Below are 12,133 nucleotides of genomic sequence, written 5' to 3'. Positions count from 1 at the left end.
ACCCATGCCCCAGAATGGTGACCCACATATTTGCTCACACTGCCTTAGGTAATTGCATCTTTTTTCTTTTTTTTTTCCTGAGCAGGAGCAGCAGCAGACAATAACAGGCTTGGAATAACTGTGATTCATTTGGAATTGTTGAAAGAATATAATTATAAGAAAATTTGAGAGTGGATCTACCTGGTGAAAGGATGTTTGTTTTATGGGACTGCTTTCTCATTGAAAGGATGCGACCACCCACATTCACCACACACTCTGTGCTGTGTGGTGAATGTGTAATTACAAGGCACTTTTGACTAAAGTGTTACCAAAAAGTAAACGTGGAATATATGAAGAAGAAAATCTACATAAAATATGCAGGTTGACTAAACAGGGCTGAACTTGCTGTGCAATCAGATGATGGCAAATGAATTGGTTGTGAGCTGTGAATTAGTAGCTGTGAGATTGATGTGAACTAGGATTCATTTTCTTAGCTGATTAGCTGATTATTCAACAGGTGCATTAACAGGTGCAGTTGGGGTGAAAGAACAGGTTTTCCCCCCACAGGTGTGGATGTGTTAAACTGCACTGAGTAGGCTGCACTGAGTAGAGTGAGGTTCAGCTGTTGCCCAGGGAAGGATTAGTGTGGAGCTTCTGTTTGGTGGTGATGGGCAAAGCTTGTGGGAAAACTCTCCTGAGAGGGGACATAATGAATTGTTTCTTTACTGTTTTCCGTTTTTCATTTCATGCATTTGAATGAGCTCTAAGGCTTTAGCCGTGGTGCTCCGTCTATACTCAATTACACGGTGTGAAAAGTCATTGAGCATCACCTCCGGATGTGATTTTTCTTCCTTCTGTGAGACAGAGCTCACTATTTGAAGCATTAAGACACATATGTCTTGAAATTCTTTTCATTTGTTCTTCTTTAACAAGTGGCGTTGAGGTAAATCGTTTGTAGCCTGTAGCTGAGCCCACACTAACAAATTTCTGCTAAAACGAAAGCAACTGTTGCACACTGATAACATAGTTGTGTAGGTCGACACAGTGATGATGTCTTTAAAAAAAGAGCAACAGAAAGCTACTGTCCCGTCTTACTGCAGTGTTATTTTCATTTGAGTCAGAAAATAAACTTACTCGTGTTGCATCAAGTCACTGTGTGCCACACCGAGCACACAGTCCATATAAAGAAATTTAAAATTAGGTGAAAACTCCTGTAGCAACCCAAGCAAGTGACCATAGTTTGTCATAGTTTAAGAAAGATGATACATGAAAATATTGACACAGGGCTGATCAGAAAGACTAGTGTATTTAGAGGCATGTTTTACTTTATTTTAGAGTAGAAAATATTAATTATGGAAGCAATAACTGTTAGTATATTGGCAATGGAGTGGCTTATAATATACACTTTATTAGGTACACTTTGCTAGTACTGGACTGGACCCTTTTTACCTTCAGAACTACTTTAATTCTTCAATAAACTGCTGGAAACCTTCCTCAGAGATTTTGCTCCATATTGACATGATAGCATCACACAGTGGCTGCAGATTTTAGGCTACACATTCATGATGCGAATCTCTCGTTACATCACCTCCCAAAGGTCATTTGAGTACAGTGAACTCATTGCGACGATCAATAAACCAGTTTCAGATGATTTGAGCTTTGCCACATGGTGCATTACCCTGCTTGAAAAAGCCATCAAAAAGATGGGTGCACTGTGGTCATAGATGGATGAACAGGTCAACAACAATACTCGGGTCGGCTGCGGTGTTTGAACAATCCTCAGATGGTACTATGGGGCCCAGCGTTTCATCTTGTTTAAGCCAAATTCGGAGCCTACCGTCAGAAATATTGCAGCAGAAATTGAGACTTGTCAGACTACTGTAGGCATGTTTTGCTCAATGTGGTGAGTCTGTGTGAATTGCAGTCTCAGTTTCTTGTTCTTAGCTGGCAGTAGTGGGACGCTGTGTGCTCTTCTGCTGCTATAGTCCATATATTAAATGTTGGATCTGTTGTTTATTCAGAGATGCTCTTCTGCACTCCTTGGTTGTGATGAGTGGTTGTCTTGAGTTATGCTGCCTTCCTATCGGCTTGAGTAGCTTGGGCCCTTCTCCTGTAACCTCTGGCATCAACAGGGCATTTACCCCCAGAGAACCGCTGCTCTCTGGAGACTTCTATTTTTCAGACCATTCTCTATAAACCCTAAAGATGGTTTTGTGGAAAAATCCCAGTAGATCAGCAGTTTCTGAAATACTCAGAGCAACCTCTCTGGCCCACTTAAATCAAATTTCTTTTCCATTCTGATGATCGGTTTGACTTTAGCGGATCATCATCAGACTATGTTTTCATGCCCAGTTTTAGTCATGTGATTGGCTGATTAGATATTTGCACTAAAGAGCAGTTTCAACATGTGTACTTACAGTATTAAACTGTGTAGATTTTGGCATATATACTGTAAAATTAACAGTGACATGCTGGAAAACCTGGATGCCAGTATTAAACTTTAGGATAACATGTACATTTATTGCGTAGCAGTCCTGAAGCATGTTTTTCAGCTGTTGTTGTGAGTTGAGAGTGAGTTAAAACTGCTGTAAGGAGAAATCAAAGCATGCAGCCAGCAAGGTTGCTTTGGCACTTTATTAATAGTCAACAGTCTAACAAATGACTTCCTGAGTTATGTATGAGAAATCTTGTCGACCAGAAGAAAAATGGAAACCGGCAGCTTGATGGGCATAGCTGGCTTGGCTGGGAGAAAGTAGACACTACACATTGTTACCATGGGAACACAGAGTGAACAGCAGTGCCACCGTCTAATTAATGACAGTCAGTGCTTCAGCAGAGGGCCGCAATGACATCATCAATACCAGCAGCACAGATGTAGCGAGAGGCAATATGGCTTAATGTCTGAGTAATTATACAAATAGTCACTTTTCACTGATGAAGCTGGAAGCAGTCTGGACAAAGGTGCAGCATGTAAAGAACGCAACGATGTGACTTCATTATGGAGTGACGCCCGCTTATGAGCACTAAATGTCATCTCATTATCCAATAGCATGACCTACATAAAAAGAGCGGCACTAATCTCTATGTAGGCGGATGGTGAATAATGCAGTAAAATGTGGGAGATCTTTATGAATCTTAGATGTCTTGTTGGTTGCTGGCAAGGTAACAATGGACTTCAGAATATTTCTATATAATCAGTCTGACATCCTGTACTATCTGCTCAATGCTTTGGTACTATTATGTGTGTAGTGTGCATGGAGTATGCTATAGAAATAAGAAGACAACACAGATCTTTAGCTGCTTTCAGTTATTTGAAAGTCTTTCATTTGCTGACTTATTTATTCATTTAATACACAACAGGTGTCAGGAGTTTCTGTGTTAACATGTCATTAAATATGTAAATAGTGGTCATCACTTTATATGAGAGTTAACAATGCAAACAGGACTGCAGTATAGCACAGCAGTGCTCAGAGCTAAACGCTACTGTCAGCATATGTTTAACTGACTTTAATATGTTAGCGTGCTACCATTTGCTAATTAGCACTAAATTCAGCACATTTGAGAATTGCATGAGAAAAGCCATTTTTGCCCAGTTTTGCAGTATATTGAAAACATACTATTGTAGTTTACTCTGAGAGTCTTCAGAAGAATAAATCTATATATAATTAGGTCAAGGGCTCACCAAAGTCATTAAGAAACGTTTCTGGGAATCATTGCCCAGTCAAGACAAACAACCGCCAGACCTGATTGACCAGCACTGCCATCCTTAAAACTAAGCCACTACACACAGCAGTGGTGGTAATTAGGTCAGAGTGCCACATCCTTGTTAGATTTGCTCTATCAGCCCAAAGAACATTATTCGTCTGGCACCAACACTACTTATCCATGGAGGGGCACATTTGGAAGTATTTGTGCTCTAAAATGTTTTGGCGAGAGCTTCAGAACTTACAGTGTCAGACCTTTGAAAAAGACAGTCCCATTGCTGTGTATGCATTACTGAAGCTTGAGGAAAAAATTAATGGAGCATTAAGAGACAAAGCAAACATGTTACTTAACAAGAGGTAGGTGGTGGAGGAATCCTAAAGTGAAGCACTCTGTTTAGGGAAGAAAAAGTACTCACTGACTTTGGATCTTTTTTTCTGATACCCTTTAGGGCATCACAGTTTCAGAGTTGACAGATGGGTAAATCTGAGTGTACCGTGTGCAGTTTATTAACTTCATTTTGCATGATTTCTGAATGGAGTTGGTAGATTTTTACCACTCATCACCCCATGAAGCCTCTGAATACCTCTGTGTGGTCTAATTGTAGGTTGTTTGAACTCCTCGTGACTGATTTATCCTCCAGGACTGGTGTCTGTTTCATTCACCATCTCGTATGAGAGAAGTGTCTTTTACAGGTCTGATCGCAGTATAAGCAAACCTATATTTTGCAATCTAGTTTCTAGAGGCATATTTAGAGTCGATGCTTGAAGCTGACTCTTAATAATTATTTACTATTATTCATGCTTTTAGTCTGAAGTGCATCGGTTTGCTTCTTACTGTTGCCAGACTGTAAGTGAAAGTACATTTTATTCTAGTACTTTTGTGAAAGTGACTTAAGCCTCCAGAAACCATTAAAATTATCTGCAATAACAAACCTTTCGTTCTTACTTTCGCTCGCTTGCTTTCATTCTTGAGCAGGCTGAAATTGCACGCGTATAGTTTTGTTTTCCGTTTTTGGTTTGCGTTAGCACACAGCGCATTTTGCATAGTTTCTTTGTTTAAGTTGAGCCATCGCAAACATGTAAATCGTGCTGTTTCTTCTTTGAGATAAATGCATTAACGATAGCTTCCTCGGGATACATTAACAATACATCATTCTTGCTATGTTTTCTTCTATTTTTTTTTTTCAACTTGTCAGCACTTCCTTTTTTCCCCCAAGGTTGAATTAGGTCACATTAGCTGTGCTGCATACTCTACAACTTGATCGGCTACATTTCTACAATATAAATAAATCCATTAGTGACTAAAATTGTAGGACAGTTCACCTCTTCCCAGCCCTACCTACCAGATTTGTCATCTACCTGACTTTCAAGTTTCTCAGTCGTGACAGAAACTAGAACAACCAGTGTGATCACACTATGGGAGTAACACAGAAAGGGACAGCACTGAATGCAACACTGAATTTGCTCAGTGCAGTATGGGGGTGTCAGTTGGATGCATTGTTACAAACTTTACTTTTAAGTAATGCAGACCTGTTTAACTAAGCTGTTCCTTCTGCTGTGTTTTACTTTTATTTATTTTTAAAAAAAATAGTATATCTTTTTATTCATAGAAGATACTTAGGGGTTCTGCAGATATCCTAGCAGTTCTGCAGTCACTTTCACAAGTGCAGGACTGAGGATGTTGCACAAACTACACAGATGTTGGGTGTGCAAGAAGTGTGTGAAACTGTGTAGCTGTAGTGGTGCAGCCACTGTGAGGAGTGGTAATACAAGGCTTTTAGTTTCAAGGTTGGTTAGCGCTGACAAATCACAAACGGTGTCATGCCAACAATTCAAGAGTCAGTTAAGAGGGTTCAATCACCTGATGGAGGATGTTTATGTCTCCAGAGAGGCTTCACGTACAACTTGGCTGGCTAAACTGGCATCATCCTGGTACCACCTCATGAGCCAGTCACTGAAATTGGGACTACTACAACAGCTGCAGGCTGCATCAGCTGTGTGGAAAATGTGACTCATTACATTAAGATGGTCATTGAGACAAGTGGTCTGCATATCTACCGTGGCCTCAAATGTGCGTCTGGAGTTCAGGGACATCTGGAGAGAAATTCAAATCATAAAACATCATGACGACCGGCCGAGCCAGAAGCAGACGCTTGGTTGGCTTTGACTTTGAGATTTTGTGTTCATGGGTTTTTTGGGGTTTTTTTTAAAATACTTTTTTCCTGTCTGGGTTAAAACATTTTTTTTTCTTTTGTTGTCACCTTAGCAATAAAACCTGTATGCTTTAAAAGCAATGATGGGAAAAAAGGACCCACAAAATATAGAAAACAAAGTAAAGATTTTCGTGTCATCTGTTGAGATTATTTTACTGAAACTGTTCTCTCCTCAATTTTTCTATATTTTCTTGCATTTTACAAGTTGCTCCGTTTTATTGATTTAAATTGGTTTAGCAAAAACTCTTCAAAGTACACGCTGGCACTCACAGGTCAACACTCACACTCTTCATTATGAAAAGCTCCATTTGTCTAATTAAGAACATGCACTTAAGGCTCTCTGATGTTAAAGGCTAACTTGTCAAAGCAGTTGACACTCACTCTCTAATGAGATGAGGCACAACAGGTGACAGCGTTGATTCTCATGTGCTCTGTGCTCTCTATTCACACGAGAACTGGCCTTGATTACAAGATCTGCCATTAAGGAAACATATTTATGCAACCCAAAGTATTTTAAATAAGAAGGAAAGGATAGCACATCAGTGCAATCAAAGATGTGGCTATTTCCTACTGAAAAATTGTGTTTTTTTTTTAGTTATTATTATACTTAACATTGTCTATATAATTTAAAATACGGTCTCCTCAGTTGTTTGTGAGTAAGCAAGCGTCACATGCAGTTAATAATGTAAACCATCTATGTTGCTAACAAGTACAGTAGAGCTTGATATCTGGGAAAGTATGAGTGTAAAAAGAGTCTCACATTTACACATTTGGCACCTAATTGTTCATAATTACTGTTTTTAAGATTCTGGTCTTTAATCTTTAAAGATCTTAAAGATCTTTAAAAATGAAAGACACATTCAGAAATGTCATAGGGAAACAAAATAACTACCTACCATTAAGTTATTAGAAATAATTTATCAAGTAATGAGGGCTATAATCAGTAGCAGTGGACTTGTGGCTTTAGCCATGTAGACTAAGTGGCATCTATCCATACAAAAGCCATCCATAAATGTCATGTTAATAAAATTTAGGACTTGGTTAAAATGGCTGGTGTACTGATAGGCTTTGTCCAAATAGCACAATTACGGTAGATAAACTACTGATATGACTGTGACAGTCATATAGGCGTACTACAGTAAAACCTCTGCCTTATTTCTTTTTTAACGCTCCAAATAGTTTCTCCATGTAACCGCTCTCTTCAGTTCTTTTAACATTCTCGACATGCCCACATCTGTAGCTGCTTGTGAAGCCACTTGACAGACACAAAATACTTGGAAGCTGTCCATCATAAAGCTTGAAATTAGTCATGCAGACTGCTGACCCACATTTGGGACTTCAGCTGAGGAGAGAAGGGAACCAGGAAGTTGTTAAAAAAAATATAGGAAGTGTATGGGGAAGTACTTAAGGGGGGGCAAAACAAAAGTCTACAGCTTCTTGTTTTGCTTATACGTTGAGGTGTTGTCATCTTTCTGTATGGCCTGCCTCCCTTCCACCCTGCAGATTTAAATAAATGGTTTATAAACTTATAAACAGGGTCAGACAGGCTAATCTGCTCCGTGTTGCTGGCAGGGAGGAGGCACCGTTCACCACCTCCTCCTGCCCATGTGATTTGCCTTAATATACCAGCAGTACCTGTAAGGTCAATTTGCAGCATGCCGTCACCCACTCCTATAAAGTCCTTCTTGTGAATGTAAAGCTATATCTTAGTAGATTAAAGGTTAGCCTCCTATGGCCAAGTCTCGATAGGCTTCACAGTTTCAAACAGTCGGAAAATTGCGGTGCAAAAGCCACATTACAAATCTATTCTTCTTTGCATTGCTTTAATGACATTTTATTGGGTTGTTATTCATTAAGCACGTGTTAAAGATTGCAGTCTGCCCCCTTCCTTCCCGGTCACCAGCGCAGGTTTCTTTCGGTTGTGTTGCACAGCATTGCTGCTTATGCTGCTGCTGCCTTCGTTACCCGAGTATTGAGCTACCAGCTGACCTACTTTCTCTGCTCTCAGCCACTCGGTCCTGTTTACAAGCCGCTGCCAGCGGAGGATGTGGAGTACAGACCCTGGAAAAAAGAGAGAGCGGGAGACCGCAACTACAGAAAAAAAGCCACGAATCAGAAATTTGGTCCTCGGTTGTTGATAAATTAGGACTGTCAAAGCCACAGAGAGCTCACCGGCGATTAATAACAGCACGTTATTAACTTAAGGCGCTGTTATGCAATTTAACGCTTTCAGCGCTCTCGCCTGGTTAGTCAGAGGCTGCTGATTGCGCTCGGCTGCTATGCTGTAGTTTTTACATTTTTTTTTCGTTTAAAAATGACTAGTTTGGTTAAAGTTAAGTGTGGATTCGGATTTCTGCTGGCGACCTGTTTTCAAGGTATGTGAGATTTAACTTAAGCTTTCAGTTTCGCGTCACTGTGACAGACGAGCGCAAAATGTTGTCATAGGCTGCTGCTACCCGCTTACTCCGTTTTATATCATCAAAGTTCACGACTAGACTCTTTTCCCAATAAAGGAGAGGTGGGCGACCGCATGTTTATTAGACGGAGCGCAGGCTGATTTGGTTGGTTTGGTTAAAATCCAGGTATGTTTGACAGCGTTAGCGCTCTTGAATGCTGCTTACATGTTTTCAGCTCAGAGTCATCAAGTGCCCTGGTTACAAGGCTGAAATAACCTATTTTTCCCTCCACCCGTTGTGCCCCCGATGATGACATTAATGGCCAAAACACTAAAGGGGTTTTCGTCATTGCTTCCTCTAAGACGCCACAAAGAAAAATGTTAAATGTCACCGGAAAATGTATGCTTAGATAATTTCTCAGCAGGCTTAGGTCAGGCTGATGTTACCCAACCTGGCAGCTTTAAGCCTACTGGAGTTCACATTTCTCTGACAAACCCACAGGTCTTCGAATTCACAGTCCATTCAGGGCTTTTTGTTTATTTATTTATTTGTTAATTTAATTATCTGCAACTGAAAGGGATTCCTTATTAGAGCAAAGCATTTCCACTGTTTGAGTCTGCATGAAGTGTGGCAATGCTATTTATTTACCCTGTACATACTGGAAAGTTAAAGGGTCAGTGAGGGCTCTCAGTGGCCTTTCCTCTGTTTTTCATTTATAGGTTTGCAGCCAGTTGAAGTGCTCCCTGCTTCCTTATCAGTTAAAGGCAGCTACACCTACTCTGGAAATCATAACACGACACATTTAGAAACACGTTTTTATATGTTATTAAATGCATTTTGAAACGAGTGTTCATGTTTGCATGTGCTCATCTGTGCGTACAGCATGCAGCGTTACACGTGTGTTTGATAAATGGTGGTAAGGTTGTAAGCTTTCAAATAACCAATAATATGAATGTCGTACAGTCATGACGCAAATGAGAAAAGGGTAAATGCTGTGCAAATTATTTCAGATTTTATGTAATCTAGGCTTAAGCAGCAAGACCTAGATACATGTTAAAAACGTTTCCACACTGACTGAAATAAAGCTTGTCCAAGCCCAGTTAGTGTTTACCTGATGGCTTGAGCTGTCAGCTCAAACCCAGATGCAGGTGGATGTGGTCAGACAGTTTAAACCTGCAGACGAGCAGATAGTAGTCGTCCAGCGCCAGTGCCACAGAACAGCTTTCTGTGTGGAATACCAGAGTAGTTGTGGGGAATGGTGTTGGCTGTCAGAAAACCTGCAGACAGACTTTTTCTGTTGCCTTGTTCGTTTTCCTGTGTGTTATTCCAGGGTTGCAAAAAGTTTTATATAATACTTTTGTGAGTCATTAGGCCTACTCAGTTTATCATGTCCTGGTTATTCAGAGCTGTGGTTTATCTTTTTTCTTTTTTAATTGTAACCTTTCAATCTGGGAACCAGATATTTTTGGCGGAGCAAATGATTTATATGTTAATAGCATGTCTATGTTTTTCACTTGTAACTGCATAATGTAAATGTATAACCACTGGTGGGTGACCACCTTGCAGTCTGTATTTCCTAGCTAATGTCCTTTTGAATTCATTACAGATTTTTCCTAGTGGCTCCATAGTGCACTGTTTTCCAGGTTTGATCCCGGGGAAAGCACACAATTCCCCTTGGTGTTGAGACAGGAAGGGCATCTGGTGTGAAAATGCTAAAACATACCTACTGTGGTGACCGCTTGTGAATGAGGGAGCAGTTGAAAGTAGCTACTTTATTACATTATTATGTTTTTTGTTTGTATTCTAAAGAGGTTTTGTGCATTTAGCAAAATCTGTATATAAGACAGAAAAAGCAATGGTGCCCTGTAATCAAACAAGAGGTTGGTGTGCTAGTATATTAGCAAAGGCCGTACACATACCTTTTAATTAGTGCTAACATATAGAGTATTGGAGCAGGCTTCTTGGTCGGGTTGTTAATACTGCATAGCAGGTCACATTATATGTAAAGTAATTTGATTAAAAGACACTAACACTGGTACTGTGAGAGGAACGGTTCGCTGACTCTAATTAGCTGATGCTAACACCGCTAACACTGCTCTGTTACCATGCAGTTGTCTGTCAAACCAGCTCTGCCCATATAAGGCATTACTGTATACCTTAATAGCATTTAAAGGCTTAGTTGTTTAAAAAAATATCACCCAGTAGGAGGGATTTAACCTTTTTCTGCAGCAGTCTGTTAGCCTCAAGCTACCATGTTTGATATACTGTAGCTTTTGCATTTCCGAACTAGCCTAATTTTTCAAACCTAGACAATGCTGATTAGGTTTGTTTTGGTTTTTAATATTTAAATATTTTCCGAGTTAATTAGATATTAGTATTGGTTAGTTTTGTTAGTTTTTATGTAAATCTATGCTAATGGTTAGCAAAGATTTGGTTCTATTTGGTTCTAGCTAGGTTCTTGTTTATGGATTGAAAAGTAGTGGGCGATAGGGATGCATTTTAAGTCGAATTATGAATTGTGCTAGAAATCAGAGAAATCAGTATTTAACTTGATCAGTTAAATACACTTTAACACGTTATCTGGTCTTTTGCCTTACAAATTAAATACTGAGTTTTGCTCCGATATACTTGTGATTTTAGAAAATAACATTTGACCAAGCTGTACTTTGACAATGACACACTAGCAGTATGTGCATGCCATCAATACAGGAAAATGTTAATTAAATCTATTCTACATCACATGACAGAAAATCTTTAAAGCTCACATGCTCGCTGCCCGTGTCGCTAGCGCTGATGTCAAACAGGTATTTTTTTTGTTGACAGAGAAATATCTACTGTCAGCATCGCTCATCTCATCACGCGCCCATGCCTTCTGCAAGCCGGTATTAAAGTTTCTGATGCTATCAAAAACAACCAGTTTCCTGCTGCTTTTGCATGAGGGTAATCCATCATTAGCAAAGATCCACAGATAATATGACAGTTCCTTAGCATCTCATATGTTTTAAAACTACAAAATGAAAAAAATAAAACCCATAATGCCTGAATGTGTTTGCAGCTCATGACCTGAGTGTTTTAAACATTATCACAAATACCCACCTAAAGGTGAAAAAGCAAAAGTGGAGAGGACACGAGAGCTTTTTAGATGTCATTCACTGCAGTAGAGGAGTACTTTAGGTCCTCAGCTCTCAGCAAACAGCATGACACCAGCATGCTTTTTTACTCATTAAAGCCATTAGTGAGCTTCACCGACTCACATATGAAATGAAAATAAGGGTAGTAAATGTTTCAAATGTGGACGTAAATGATTTTCATCTCAAAGTGATAATAGTTATTAAGTTTAAATTAAATGCACAGATGGAGCATATTAAACAAGCTGTAGTTGAGGGTGGAGAGTTCTTTTTAAATGCAATACAAAGTCTACACGCTAAGAATTCACAAAGAAAATGAACTATTTCATGGCCATTGTCATTGTCTCTGCCTCTTCTACAGCCTGTTTACATACAGTGTCATCATGAACTTGAACTTCAGTGTACCACCTTGCGAAGTGAGCTCAGGTTTCAATTTAAAGGGTTTTAAATACCCGAAGGCACGAGTGTAACGAGACTCGGATGTTTTCTAGCCGTTGACCTTGCGAGGTGTGGTTTAACCTCAGTACTAGAATGCAGATGGATATATGAGGTTTATTTTAGCTGTGCAGAGAGAAGATGCATTTAAAGCTGCATGAGGTGATTCTTAATGCAGTGTTTCTCTTTAATCTTGCGAAGAAAAAAAAGGACATTTACACAGTAGATCAGTTTATGAGTGGTAATTTCTGTTGCTTGCTATACAAACTTCAGCTTTT

At 39.5% G+C, this 12,133-nt stretch overlaps 1 protein-coding gene across 7 annotated transcripts in view; it reads left to right on the top strand.

Annotated features, from left to right (window-relative positions):
* The window catches only part of npas2 (neuronal PAS domain protein 2), a 41,177-nt gene that overhangs the window by 10,149 nt on the left and 18,895 nt on the right, over window positions 1–12,133 (top strand). The window contains exon 1 of one of the 7 annotated variants that reach the window (XM_013265080.3): window positions 7,682–8,271. The exons of 1 other annotated variant lie outside the window; for it this stretch is intronic. The gene's annotated coding sequence lies outside the window, so the exon portion shown is untranslated. Of the gene's footprint in view, window positions 1–7,681; window positions 8,272–12,133 lie in introns of those variants that run through there. 5 more of the 7 variants (XM_025911021.1, XM_013265078.3, XM_025911019.1 and 2 more) reach the window with 5 other exon arrangements.

Source organism: Oreochromis niloticus, linkage group LG10, assembly GCF_001858045.2.
Source record: "Oreochromis niloticus isolate F11D_XX linkage group LG10, O_niloticus_UMD_NMBU, whole genome shotgun sequence".
Lineage (NCBI taxonomy): Eukaryota > Metazoa > Chordata > Actinopteri > Cichliformes > Cichlidae > Oreochromis > Oreochromis niloticus.
The sequence above is the reverse complement of the archived record's forward strand: the minus strand, read 5'-3'. Positions and strand labels throughout refer to the sequence as shown.